The following is a 13324-nucleotide window of genomic DNA, read 5'->3' as shown; positions in this document are numbered from 1 at the left end:
GCCTGGGACCAGATGTCAGGGCATTGCACAGGAGAGGAGTCTACTGGCTGAGCTACGTTCCCAGCCACCTAGAGTGTAATTCTACCACTTGGAGTTTTCTCCTCTCCTGATCTGATGGGACTAAGTCTCTTTGAGCCCTCTACTAGGTAGGTGTGAACCTGCAATTTGATTTGTCCAAGAAGTGGCATGAATCCCCCTTCCTGGGGATCATGGAGGTGAGTGCCAAATTGAAATGCCATCAGCCCCAAGTTCTGAGGGACTATGACAATCAGAGCTTCCCTGCTGAGTTTCACTGGTCTTGTAGCATGAACAAAAACTTCATGTTAGTTGCATTAGCCATATGCATTAAGGGCTGGTTGTTGCCACAGATGGCTTCAGCTAGCCTATCCAAACAGAGTGATGCCGGATGTTGGAAAGAAGGTGAAGGATGTCTGCTTCTGAAATGACGGGACAGACTTTGATGATCCCCCATGGAAGGCCTCACTCTCCTTGGGGAGTGGATGGGGGGGTGGGAGGGAGAGGGAACTGGGATTGATATGTAAAATAAGACTGTCTAAATTAAACAATTTTTAAAAGGAGGTGAAGGAATGTCATAGACTGACTCAAATGTTACAGAAGGAGCACTCACCTGACAACTGCTGAGTAGAAACAGCAGACAGGATTGATTTTGTCAGTGTGATCTGCTCATCTCTAAGAAGCATCCTCTAGGCCTCACTGTTTATCCTAACGCTGGGAGATTTCCTTTATGATAAATAATACTAAAGCCTATTTTACAAACCTTGCTTGGTTTTGACAGGCTTTAAAAAACGGCTGTGCCCCTTTAATTGTATTTAAGCACTAAGATCATCTGTACGTGTTAATATGGGCCTAGATTGTGTGGATAGACTAAGAGCCTTTATCTCTTTGCTGCTCCAAGAAGAAACATTTCTGTTGGCATCCCACTGCGAGCCTACTTATCACAGCATCAGAAAGAGTTAAAATTCTAAAACGCACAGGCACCTACTGAAGAGATAAGTAGGTATCAGGACTTGAAAAGCTATAATGATCACAAAATAGGTCCTGGCCTGAAGATTCAAAGCAACCTTTCATTTTTAAAAAATCTCACCAGAGTGCAATAATAACAGGATAAGCCACAGCTACTGGCGCCCCCTCGAAACAGAAGCATCTCCTATTTCCTACCCAAGTCCCATGTTTGTTGGCTCAGTCCTACCTCAGCAGGAACTCTATGAGATAAGCCATAATTGACCTGCTGTAAATTGCTGCAGAGTTCAGCATGAAAATCAAAAACTCTCATTGAGCCTTTTAACACAGCTAGAATGAGTTAAAAAAATCCTGGGTCATGCGCAAGCTTCACTTGATGCAAGGGAAAGTTACACATAAAGTACTTAGATGAGAGACAGGTATGGATAGATGATAATGTAGATAGATAGATAGATAGATAGATAGATAGATAGATAGATAGGTAGGTAGGTAGGTAGGTAGGTAGGTAGGTAGGTAGGTAGATAGATAGATAGATAGATAGATAGACAGATAATAGATAGGCAGGATGATTGATTGATAGGCAGATGAATAGGTAGAAGAATAGGTAGATAAATAGGTGGGTAGGTAGATTTATAAATGACAGATGTAAACAGATGATAAAAGATAGATACAGCTTTTCGGCTTTCAGCTCGGAGGAGGCTACAGTGCAACTTTCCTCGGTCATCCCGAATCCGGGTTCATCCGACACCAGCCACCTCCACCATGCCACTCAAGTTCAACCCCAACGAGGTCAAAGTCGTGTACTTGAGGTGCACCGGAAGTGAGGTCGGCGCCAAGTCCAACTCGGCCCTCAAGATCGGTCCCCTGGGTCTGTCCCCAAAGAAAGTTGGTGACGGCATTGCCAAGGCGACCGGTGACTGGAAAGGCCTGAGGATCACAGTGAAGCTGACCATCCAGAACAGACAGGCCCAGATTGAGGTGGTGCCCTCTGCCTCCGCCCTGATCATTAAAGCCCTCAAGGAGCCACCACGAGACAGAAAGAAGCAGAAGAACATTAAACACAGCGGAAATATCACTTTTGATGGGATTGTCAGCATTACCCGGCAGATGAGACACCGACCTTTAGCCAAAGAACTTTCTGGAACTATTAAAGAGATTCTGGGTACTGCACAGTCTGTGGGCTGCAATGTGGATGGCTGCCACCCTCATGACATCTTGATGACATCAACAGTGGTGTGGAGGAATGCCCAGCTAGCTAAGAAGCAACGAGAGAAAATATTTCAAAAAAAGACATGTGATAACCAGAAAAAAAGATAGATATAGATGATATATACATAGGTGGTGATAGTTTATAAAGATAGATTATAGATAAGATAAACAGATAATTGAGAAATTAAAGATATGTGATAGAAATCCATGGATAGGTATCTCCAGGTAGATATAGTCACATATTTGTAATATTTGAAACATAAGTACATAGAGACAGATAACTACAAGTTACAGAAGTAGCAAAATACTTAGTGCTCAGTGACTAACTACTTTCCAATAGATCCATCAGGATTTATACCCTGTTCCCTATTTTGTGACTTTGGATAAATGTCTAGGGATCAATTACATTAACAAAGGTGTGTAATTGCCTGATGCTTTGAACAAGTAAACATGTCAAATGAAAGCCCGCAGGACCTTGGGACTACTGGTTTTCATCATTTGATGCCTGCCTCCAGTGAGTATCAAGGATGGAAAGGGATGGGCTCTCAACTCCAATCAGACTGTGTTCCCTCTGAGGACCATCTGGGCTCTGTATCCAGCAGGACAGGTGTCCTTAGACAATCTCTAAAACCTCACCAGGTTTATTTCCTTACTAGTGGACCATGTTCAGTGTTAGATGATGAACTACAGTCCAAATATAATCTGCAAAATTGCTTCCAGATGTAAGATCTCTAGTAATAAACTAACAACTGAACATCTGCTCTCACTTCAGGGGGGCAAGAAGAACTGGAAACCCAAAGAGAACTGTGGGAAGGAGGGCAAAAAGCTTGTTAAGTCTTCTTCAAGTAGATTTTACTAAACTGAAGTTTGGAGTTTTTCTTCACCTAGAGTGCCATCGCTTCATGGAATCTTTATAAGTGACTGTGTGTGTCTAGAACCCACACAATAAGTGACTATATATGTCTAGGACCCACACAATAAATGACTGTGTGTGTCTAGGACCCACACAATAAGTGACTGTGTGTGTCTATAACCCACACAATAAGTGACTGTGTGTATCTAGGACCCACACAAATCACAATTCCTCCTCTGATTAAAAAAGAGAGAACTCCAACAAAAAGACAAACAAAACCATAGAGATAAAAGGCCAGAAAGAAAATAGACTGACCAATAACACATGTAATTGTGCCTTGTTCTCATCTTATCTATAGCAAGCTGGAAGGTGTGGTAATAGGACTCTTTCTGGGATATTTCTGTACTCTAGGAGAGAATTAACTATGGATGCAAACTTGAAAGTAGGGAAGTGAAGAGCAGAGGTTTTTAAAATCAGAAGGAAATTGGCAGTAGCTGACACTGAGTCCCAATGTGTTTTTTATCCATTTCTAACACGTTTACTGATAGAAGATAAGAAAAATGCAAGCAGCTCAAACAAAATAAAAAGGTCCAGGGATAGGAAGTCAATGGCAGTCTCACATCGTGGAGTCTTGTGATATATGAATGTCTACTTCAGCTGCCTCCCAGCATCTTTGGCTTGAGACACTCTGGATACATTTCTTCTCACTCCCAGCCTTTGCACGTGCTCTTCTCTAGCCTGAGGTACTGCCATTCAACATCTTTGATTTCACCAAAGCAACTCATCTCTCTGCCCTTCTTTCTCCAGGAATCTCCCTCTGACATTCCAGAGCTGACTTAAATGTTCATCCCAGACCTGCCAATAACCCTGCAGTTAAGACTGTTTGCACAGACACCTGTGTGACCCAAGCATCTTGAATGTTCTTATTGTGTCTTGTCACCTTTACATCAGTAGCAAATAACAGGTACCAGGTGCACATTACTCAGCAAATATTAGCCAACAGGTGACAGAGCTCACTCTTCCAGAATCATAATGAAAATCTAACACTTGACGCTGCTAAATGATTTCTGCCTCTTTCTCAAGAAAGAGAGAGGGAGGGATGAAAGAAGGAATGAAGGAAGGAAAGAAAGAAAGAAGGAGGAAGGAAGGAAGAAAGGAAGAAAGGAAGGAAGGAAGGAAAGAAGGAAGGAAGGCTGAAAACCAGAGAGTTTGACAGGAGGTTCCGTTGTCCTTGGTAATTGGTGAATTGTCTGGAACCAGGCCTGGAACAAGTCTTCCATTTTATTTCACACCATCCTTACCACAGTCCCTCACTAACCCTCACTCGTTAAGTATAATCTTCAAAATGCCGTCCCTCAGAAACTGAAAATTAGCTTCTTGAGACATCAAGGATGAAGGTGAGGTCACTTCTGGAATGAGCCCTGAAATATTTGTTCAGTCCAGCATTAAACAGTCATCAGAAGGGAAGGAGCTTAGCTCAGGAATGGAACGCTTACACGGCAAGTGTGAGGACCGAGTTCCATCCCCCACACAGGCAAGACCCACCCACTACTGGCTTCAGTCTGAAAGCTTTTCAACTGTCCCTGCTGCCAGTATCCTGCAGCACTATAGGAGCCTCTTAGCCACCACCTGTCCTTAGCTCACATCTCAAGAGTGGTTCTTCTTATGAGAGGGCCATCATGAGTTACTATTTGATTTTTTGGGTGGGGTTCAAGACAAGGTTTCTCTGTGTAACAGTCTTGGCTCTCCTGGAACTCACTTTGTAGAGCAGGCTGACCTCAAACACACTGAGATCCGCCTGCCTCTGCCTCCGGAGTGCTGAGATTAAAGGTGTATGCCACCACCGCCCGGTTGCTATTTAAATTGTAGGTCACTTCCCTCTTCAGCTAAAACTTCTCTGATGGCATCGTAAGTCATTTGGAAGAAAGACTCAAATGCTCAATCAGGTGCACGTCCTCGGTGAGGCCACCCTGGACATCTCATGTAAAACTCTCCATTCCACTCTTCTCACAGCCTAATTTCCTGCTCTATGCTTAGCATTCTTTACAAACAATCTATTTTTAATATTTTTGTTATTTCCGGGCTTGGTGGCACAAGCCTTTAATCCCAGCACTCCAGAGACAGAGGCAGACAGATTTTTTTGAGTTCGAGGCTAGCCTGCTCTACAAAGATAGCCTCGCTACACAGAGAAACTCTGTCTCGAAAATAAATACATACTTTTTGTCATTTTATTATTTTTTTCATATAGGTTTTGGCCTGCATGCATGTCTATGCAGCACATGTGTTCCTGGTGTCCGAGGAGGCTAGAAAAGGGCATCGGATCCCCTAGAACTAGAGCTACAAATGGTCTTGAGTTACCATGTGAGTACTGGGAATTGAATCCTGGTCATCTGAAAAAACAGCCAGTGCTCTTAAAAAAGACTTCTCTTTCATATTAAAATCAGAAACTAAGCCCAACTTTATCTACTGCATTTACACCTAGCATTGTCAGGACATTGTTCCAAACACTAAGACACAGCAACGGACAAAAACCACCAAAGCCCATGCATGGCCTGGATGCACTACAGGATGCATTTTGACCCCTACAGCAGGAGTGAAGTGGCTTCAGGCATCTCTAATTTCCCTGATTCCCAGCTGTCATCTGTCCAGGACAGAACGGTGACAATAAAACAAATTCAAAAAGTACCAAAGAAAAGACTTCTCCTTCATACAAAAGACAGAAAATAAGCTTTAAACAAAAACCTGGTAAGCATGAGCAAGCAAAATGAACTCCTTACCCTGCCACCATCGTAACCAAATACACTGCCTACCATGGCCGGGAAAGAGGGGGAAAAAGAAAATACTTCATATCCTGGTGAACTTCAAAATGTTATCTCCAGTATCAGCTTTCAGTCTGTTACATATGATTCAAAATGAATAAGGACTTGAGACTTCGCCAAAACGTGTCAATTCACTAGCCCAAGTGTTTAGCCTCGCCTCATCCAATACCAGCCTCTGCAGATACAGGATGGCCCCACACGAAAGAGTGGGTGTTTTCCATCACAGACAGACGGTGATGGGCCCGCTGGTGCTTTGCTTTCTTCCCTTACACATTTTCTAGAAAAGCCAGTTCTAAAAGCTGCCTTTCCTCGTGAATCAATGCGAGCAAATTCTCCTTGTTTCTCAGAGCTTCTGCCTCAGTTTCTCTTTCACCTCCTGGAGTTACTGCCTGAGAGCACAGCCCTCAGACCCCTTCCACCCAGGGTTGCCTTCTTCAGCTGCTGAAACAGTCTGCAAGTTTAGTCCTCGTGACTGGGTGGCTAGCCCTATTTGTCCTTTGGTTCCTAGGTTAGGGCTAGCCTCAGGCCAGCTCTGACTCCATCTGTTTTGTCCCCTGTGGAAGAAGTCGTGACCAGCAGACTTCAAGCACTCGCCTGGCGCCTCTGCTTCCACTGCCATGTGACCAAACACTGGGAGTCCAGTAGTCCCCTTACATTTTCTTTGCTGTTGATCACTTGTCTCTCTGATGTGTCCCGGCATTAAAAGGCCTGTCTAATTGCCACTGAGTCATGAAACGATTGTTGAGTCAGACCACGGTGTGGTCTCTACCACTTCACTAATAATTAACTCAGGCCACATTCTCAACCTCTGATTACACATCTTATTCCCAATTATCTCTAAAGTCCCTGGGCTCGAGTCTCTCAAAACAGATGAATGAGAGAGAGAGAGAGAGAGAGAGAGAGAGAGAGAGAGAGAGAGAGAGAGAGAGAGAGGAGAGAGAGAGAGAGAGAACAGAGAGAGAGGGAGAAAGGGAGGGAGGGAGGGAGGGAGGGAGGGAGGGAGGGAGGGAGGGAGGGAGGGAGGGAGGGAGGGAGGGAGGGAGGGAGGGAGAGGGAGAAGGAGAGAGGGAGGGAGAGTCTGCATCCTAGAAATTGAAAGCCAAGGCTGGAACGGGGAGCAGAACACGGCCCCTTCAGACAGGCATTCCCTTTGTCCCTTCACAGCCTGCTACAGCTGATCGATGACTTGTGACCCGTGACTGAGGCTGTAGGTCATCACTCTGCCTTTCCCCTCCTTTCGGAAGGAAAGGACTGGACCTGGAAAAGTGGGAAAGGAAAGACTGTAGTGGATTGGACAGAAGGGAAAGTCTGCCCCTTCCCCCAGACTCCCCCCCACACACACACACACCCCATAGAGCTAACACATTAGTACAGCAGCAGGGAAAGAAATCAGCCGGGACCAGGGTGACACAAACAGAACGTGTGAGTGTCAACTGCAGCCAGCATGTTCTAAAGGCCCAGCTGACAAATGGTGAATGTAAGCAAGCAGCCAGAAATAAAGGATGACTCCAAGTTTTTCTTTAAGAATTAAACGTACCTTTGCTGATTTAAAAAGTGAAATATAATATGGATATGTAAATGTAGCCCTGGGGCTTAAACTGTCACCTGCAAAATTTGGAGGAAAAGAAAGGAAAACTGACCTTGCCATAATCCCCGAGAAAATGAGCTAGGGTTCTTGTTTGGCCTTTGAAGGGACCAGACCCTCACTCAGGCCCCTGTTTTAGCAGCCATGACGAGGTACAGAAAAGACCCAGCAAGAGAAAGGCCCAGCGACTCAACAATGTGCTTGCCCAACCTTGCTCCACCTTTTAGTCACTAGCTAGGAACCCTCCATGTGGCAAAGAATCAATCAGAAGTTAGCTGGCAGGCAGGGAATAGCAACTGCCCTGGGAGGGCCTATAGGCCATAGTAACCAGCTGACCAATCAGCACAGAACAGATCACCCAAACCGAAAAGCGTGCCAATCCTGACTGTTGCAGACCCCAGACACTCCCCTTGCTCTACCCCAATAAATTCCCTGCCCCGTGGTCCCTCTGGGTCCTTCTCAATCCACCTGCAGTGTCAAACGGATGGAGGACACCAGTTAATACAGTTAATTCGTTAATTATTAAAGACTCTGCTTTTGCATCAGATAAGGTCTCTTGGTAATTTTGAGATTCAGAATTTGGACACAACAGCCTTAAGCTCATTAGAAGTCTCTTGATAGTTAAAAGAGCCTGCCATTTTAAGCGTGATGACTGGGGACTGTCTATAACTCCAGTCCCAGAGGTTTACATCCTCTTTTTCCACTTTTTTTGAGATTATAATATAATTACATCATTTCTCCCTTTCGCTTCCTCCCTTCCTTGCTATCCCATAGATCCTTCCTTGCTCTCTTTCAACTTTATTGCCTCTTTTTTAATTGTTACGTACATATATATGTATATGTGTATATATGTATAGATATATAGATAGAGACAGACAGACAGACATTATTAAATGCAACCTGCTCAGTCTGGGTAATGTTGCTTGTATATATGTTTCAGGGCTGACCATTTGGTATTAGATAACCAATTAGGGTGTTCTACCCTGGGGAAGAATATTTCTCCAGCTCTCAGAATTCCTTCGTTGCCTGCAGCTCCTTGTGTAGGATTGAGACTTCATAGTCTTCATAGTCTTTCCCCTACGCCCCTTTGGTGTGTCTATTGTCCTTGTTCAGCACATGCTTAGGCAGCCATGTTGGTGAGACTTTATGGGTGTAGCTTCTGAAGTTACTAAGAGACACAGACTCATAACAACCCCCCCTGATCCTCTGGTCCTCACAATCTTTCTGTGCCCTCCTCCTCCATGTGCTCTGAGCCTTAGGTGTGGCAATGTTTTGTAGATGTATTCATTGGGTCTTGGCTCCACATTTGATTGGTTGTGTTTTTCTGTAATAGTCTTTGTCTGTTGCAAAGAAAAGTCTCCTTGAGTGAGGACACTTTTTGGTGAGTATGAGGGAAAATGTTTAGAATATAGTTAGATTATGCCAGTTTAGTAAAGTAGTGGTTGTAGGTTCTCCTCCAAAATCCATGAATTCTTTAGCACTGAGTACTTGGCTGGGTTTCCAATTCCAGGCATGGGTCTCCCTCATGATGAGTGGGTCTTAAGGCCAATTAGAGATTTGTTGATTACCACCGAGGTATGTGCGAGCTATGGCACCTTGGAGTTATCATGTCATGCTGGCATTGTTGTGATTCATAGGCGCCATAGCCAAACAAAACTGTTGGCCACTTCCCTCCTTTGGAAGCTTGCGTGGAGCAAATGCTCAGGGAGGAAACATTTAGCCCTGTTCCAGCTCAGGGGCCACGGGACTCTATGCTTGAAATCTGGGCCTCTTTGGGCCTCGTTATGCACCAGGCATGACAGTGGTGCACAGACAGATGCAGGTGAAACACTCATCGTCATAAAAACAAATAAGTACACTTTAAAGAACTATGTTTAAAGTTTATAGTGACTAAAGTATAGTGCCTGGGTTGGCCGTGGTGATACTTTCACTCTCCTCCACACTCCGTGTGGCTCAGTCTGAAACCCCTTCCCTGTTTTCACATCAGTCACCTAAGGAGCTGGATCGATGGCTCAGAGCTTAAAAAAAACAGTGCTGCCTTTGCAAAGGACCTGGGTTTGATTCTCAGAACCTGAATGACAGTTCACAGCAGCCTGTAACTCCAGTTCCTGGGGATCCAACATGCACAGACATACATGCAGGCAAAACTCCCATATACACAAAACACTTTTAAAATATTTAAAAATTAAAATTTTAAAGCCTCACCTAAAAGGAGCAGCATGTATTCATGTGGTCTCAGTGTTCATACAGCACACTCTCCTGGTCTCAGTGTTCATACGGCACACTCTCCCAGCTGGAAAACAAATCACAGAGAAAGTCTGAAGTTTGCTACATCGGTGTATAGGTCACAGTGCTGTCTTCCGTGATGCTGTCACCCCACCAGCACCTTTCTCCATGACGCCTCCCCAACAAACGACTGAGTCCCCGTGCACTCATGTGGCTTTTAGATAGGCAAGGAAGTTGACAGGAGAGTTGCACTAACCAATACCTGTACTGTCTAGTGTGTCTCTGTGTTTGTGGCCAAAAATAAAATCATAAACACAAGAGCAGTTGACCAAGACAGAAGTTCTGGAAGGGTCTCAGGTTTCCAATTCCCCCATGACTTCAAAGAGTGTCCTTAACCCGTGTTTCATCACACTGAGCTGTGATACACTAAATAATGTCACCCTTGTGCCTACCCCAAAGGGAGGCTCACAGACCAAGGATTTTCCTCCTGTCAGGGCCACCTATGGAGCCGTGGTACAAAAAAAAGGTAGGGTAATTAAGCCCTTTAGAGAGAAATGTGCTCTGGGCTCTCCAGAGAGGAAAAGGGAAAAAAGAAACGAGAAAGTAAAACAGGACACTGGGCAGGAACAAAGTCCCTCCCTGGAAGCTACTTTTAAGAAATGTATCTCTCTAGAAACATCCATCCAAAGCACCAGCGCTTTTAAAACACACCAGCTGAAAATGGAGTGTGAGAGGGCACCTCCACAGACTAACGCGCTATTCCTGGAACGGCGGAAGCGGGTGGTCTGTGTAACAGGAGCAGATGGATCTGTCGGGGCGGCCTCTCCGGGGTCCTTCCCACTCAAACTTGTAACGCTCCCGCTGAGGTCGTGGGACAAAGAGCAAAGAAGGAAGTGCCAGCCTCATGGACAGCACATGGGCGCTATCAGAAAAAAGGGCTTCAGACAACTTCGAGAACTTAGTGTTAATTCTAAGTTGCCTGGACACCCGTTACAGACCACTCCTGGCACCTCACACACCGAAGATTCTTGTGTCTTTTCTCTTTAGTCTGTGGGTATTTCATCCCCACATAAGAAAAGAAAGACGTAAGAACATTAGAGCCCAGAAAATCAAAGCCACTGTTCCTCTTAAACAATGCCAAGTCAGCCGGTCAGAGCTCTATCTGGTTCACGGGTTCTATACTGAGAACTTGAGCTGCTTGACAGTCACGGTGTTTCCCTTACAGATGGGAGTTTAGAACCAGGCAGAGCCAATTCTCTGCATTTCCATTTAAAGCAATAATCCTCCCTAGATAGATGGCTGGGACTGTGACTTTATTCTCATCTCTTTCTAGATAAGATTTTAATTATTGTCTATTGGTGCTTTGCCTACACCGTGCTCATGCAGTGCCCATAGACGTCAGAAGAGGGCATCCGATCCCGGGACTGGAGTTACAGATAGCTGTTAGCCCCCTGTGGATGTTGGAAATGAATTTAGGTCCTCTGGAAGGGCAGTAAAGGCTCTTGGTCACTCAGTCATCTTTCCAGACTCGTTCCTATTAGTCACTTTTCCCTATACATATTGCATAATCAATAGGGAAAGGCTCCCTACCCTGGCTAGTTTCTTTGATTCACAGCCCTGCTTCCCATTGAATCTAAACTATCCTATCAGGCTTCTGTCAGAGCAAGCATCCTATAGGTGTGTAATCAGTTAGCCTGGTCTCTTATTGCTGTTTCTAATGTCCTCTTAGAAGAAATTTAATTAAGATTTGTATCTCTTCATGACTTTGGAACTATATAGGCTTGATTCCTGATTTAGCCATGCCTTTTAAAAATCATAAATCAGTTAACTTTATCCTCTATATGTGAAGAGGCTTTTCCAACTTGAGTGAATTTTTGAAAAGGAAAAAAAAGTCCAGAGGACATCAGATGAATATGTCTTTCTTCATTCAATGGGAAATCCTTTCCATAGCACCTCTGTGACCAGGAGCTTTGCAAGGGTTTCAAAGCAAGCCTTACAAATACAATTTAAAGGAAGCTCTCTATGAGTACAACAAAAAGAAATATGTCTTTGGGCAATAATAGAGTTCAGAGTGCAAGCATACTCTAGTCCAGGCGAACAATGTGCTCTTCAAGGCTGAAATCAAATATTTTAAATTAGTTCAGAAGAAGTGATTATTAATACATATAATACTCATGGCAATTCCTTAGGCCATGAGGTACACAATCCTTTTCTAATAAAATGTATTTTTCAACTTAATGGTTTTAAGTTTGGATTTGAGTGCTCACTTTTCCAAAAGCAGGGCATGCATGTATAGATTTTTTTTCAGTATTTGGGATAGCTGCCCTGAGCCAGCAGATATATTGGATGAAACAAATAGGAACCTTCAGATGCCAACAGCAAATTTTAGTCTTTGCCACACCAACTGCACATAGTTTGTACAGAAGGCACAGGAGCCAATGGACCCAACATCAATTCTCTTGTGCGGGTGGGGGGTCTTAGGAGAAGATGTCTTCTAAAACAAAATAATAAAGCAAAATGGACAACCTAGTAATATCACCCTGGAGCACTGGCTACTGCCCTCTCCTTGGCTTATTCTCTATCAGAATATAACACTTTAATTTTCTACTCTAGTAGTTGGAACCGTATTCTATGATATTGTGTGAGGACTTCTGTGTGTTCTTGTAGACAAGACATCAATGGTTTTGTCTGTTTGAGGAGATAACACCAGTAGTTAGGGTCTTATTGTCCTGTTGGACATTAGCCAGCTTTGTTTCTAACCTACAAAACTTATCTCAGCAAATTAGTCTATGGAATCTCCCTTGAATCACCTTTCCTTACCCTTCAAATTACCTCAGTAATAAATTAAATGCTGACACATGCCCATTCTTTCCCTCTGTGAGAGTCATGTTCAACTTCTGTGAAAACTGTTTTTTTGTTTGTTTGTTTGTTTGTTTGGGGGGGGGTTGGCTTTATGAGACAGGGTTTCTCTGTATTGTTTTGGAGGCTGTCAGTCCAGCCCAGCCTCAAACTCACAGAGATCCGACTGCCTCTGCCTCCCGAGTGCTAGGATTAAAGGCATGCGCCACCACTGCTGGCTTGCTGAGCCTCTTCTATAGGCTAAGAGAGTCATGCAACATAGACGTGGTCAGCAAGATAGAAGCAGCCAAAGGGTGAGAGCTGCTGGGAAAGTTTCTGCTCCCCCGATCAAGATGGAGCTATCTGGCACCTAACTCCCTTTGCCAACTGGTTTGTTTGTTGAGATTTTTGGAATTAAGGTAACTAGTTCTGCATGCAAGAAGCAATAAAGAATGACAAAAAAGAGAAGTCTAAAATGGCTAAGCACTTTAAAAAGTGCTCAACATCCCTAGCCATCAGGGAAATGTGAATAAAAACAACTCTGAGATACCATCTCACTCCTGTCAGAATGGCTAAAATCAAAAACACCAATGACAGTTCATGCTGGAGAGGATGTGGAGAAAGGAACACTCCTTCACTACTGGTGGGAGTGCCAACTCATGCAGCCACTTTGGAAATCAGTATGGAGATTCCTCAGGAAAATGGGATCAGTCTACCACAAGAACCTGAAATTCTACTCTTAGGCAAATACCCAAAAGATGCAAATTCATACAAGGACATCTGTTCCACTATGTTCACAGCAGCATTATTTGT

General features: G+C 44.1%; 1 long non-coding RNA gene and 1 pseudogene across 1 annotated transcript in view; one reads left to right on the top strand and one right to left on the bottom strand.

The window, feature by feature from the left end:
- Positions 1–1728: 1728 nt before the first annotated feature.
- LOC121139480 lies at positions 1729–2240 on the top strand (annotated as a pseudogene).
- Positions 2241–6906: 4666 nt separating this feature from the next.
- Positions 6907–13324, bottom strand: part of LOC121139358 — a 60451-nt gene continuing 54033 nt past the window's right edge. The window contains exons 2-3 of the long non-coding RNA XR_005876309.1: positions 9653–9740; positions 6907–7119 (exon numbers count right to left, since the gene is read on the bottom strand). This is a non-coding gene — a long non-coding RNA (uncharacterized LOC121139358). The remainder of the gene's footprint in view (positions 7120–9652; positions 9741–13324) is intronic.

This window comes from Mesocricetus auratus, unplaced genomic scaffold, assembly GCF_017639785.1.
Source record: "Mesocricetus auratus isolate SY011 unplaced genomic scaffold, BCM_Maur_2.0 Super-Scaffold_15014, whole genome shotgun sequence".
Lineage (NCBI taxonomy): Eukaryota > Metazoa > Chordata > Mammalia > Rodentia > Cricetidae > Mesocricetus > Mesocricetus auratus.
This window is presented reverse-complemented; position numbering and strand designations above follow the sequence as displayed.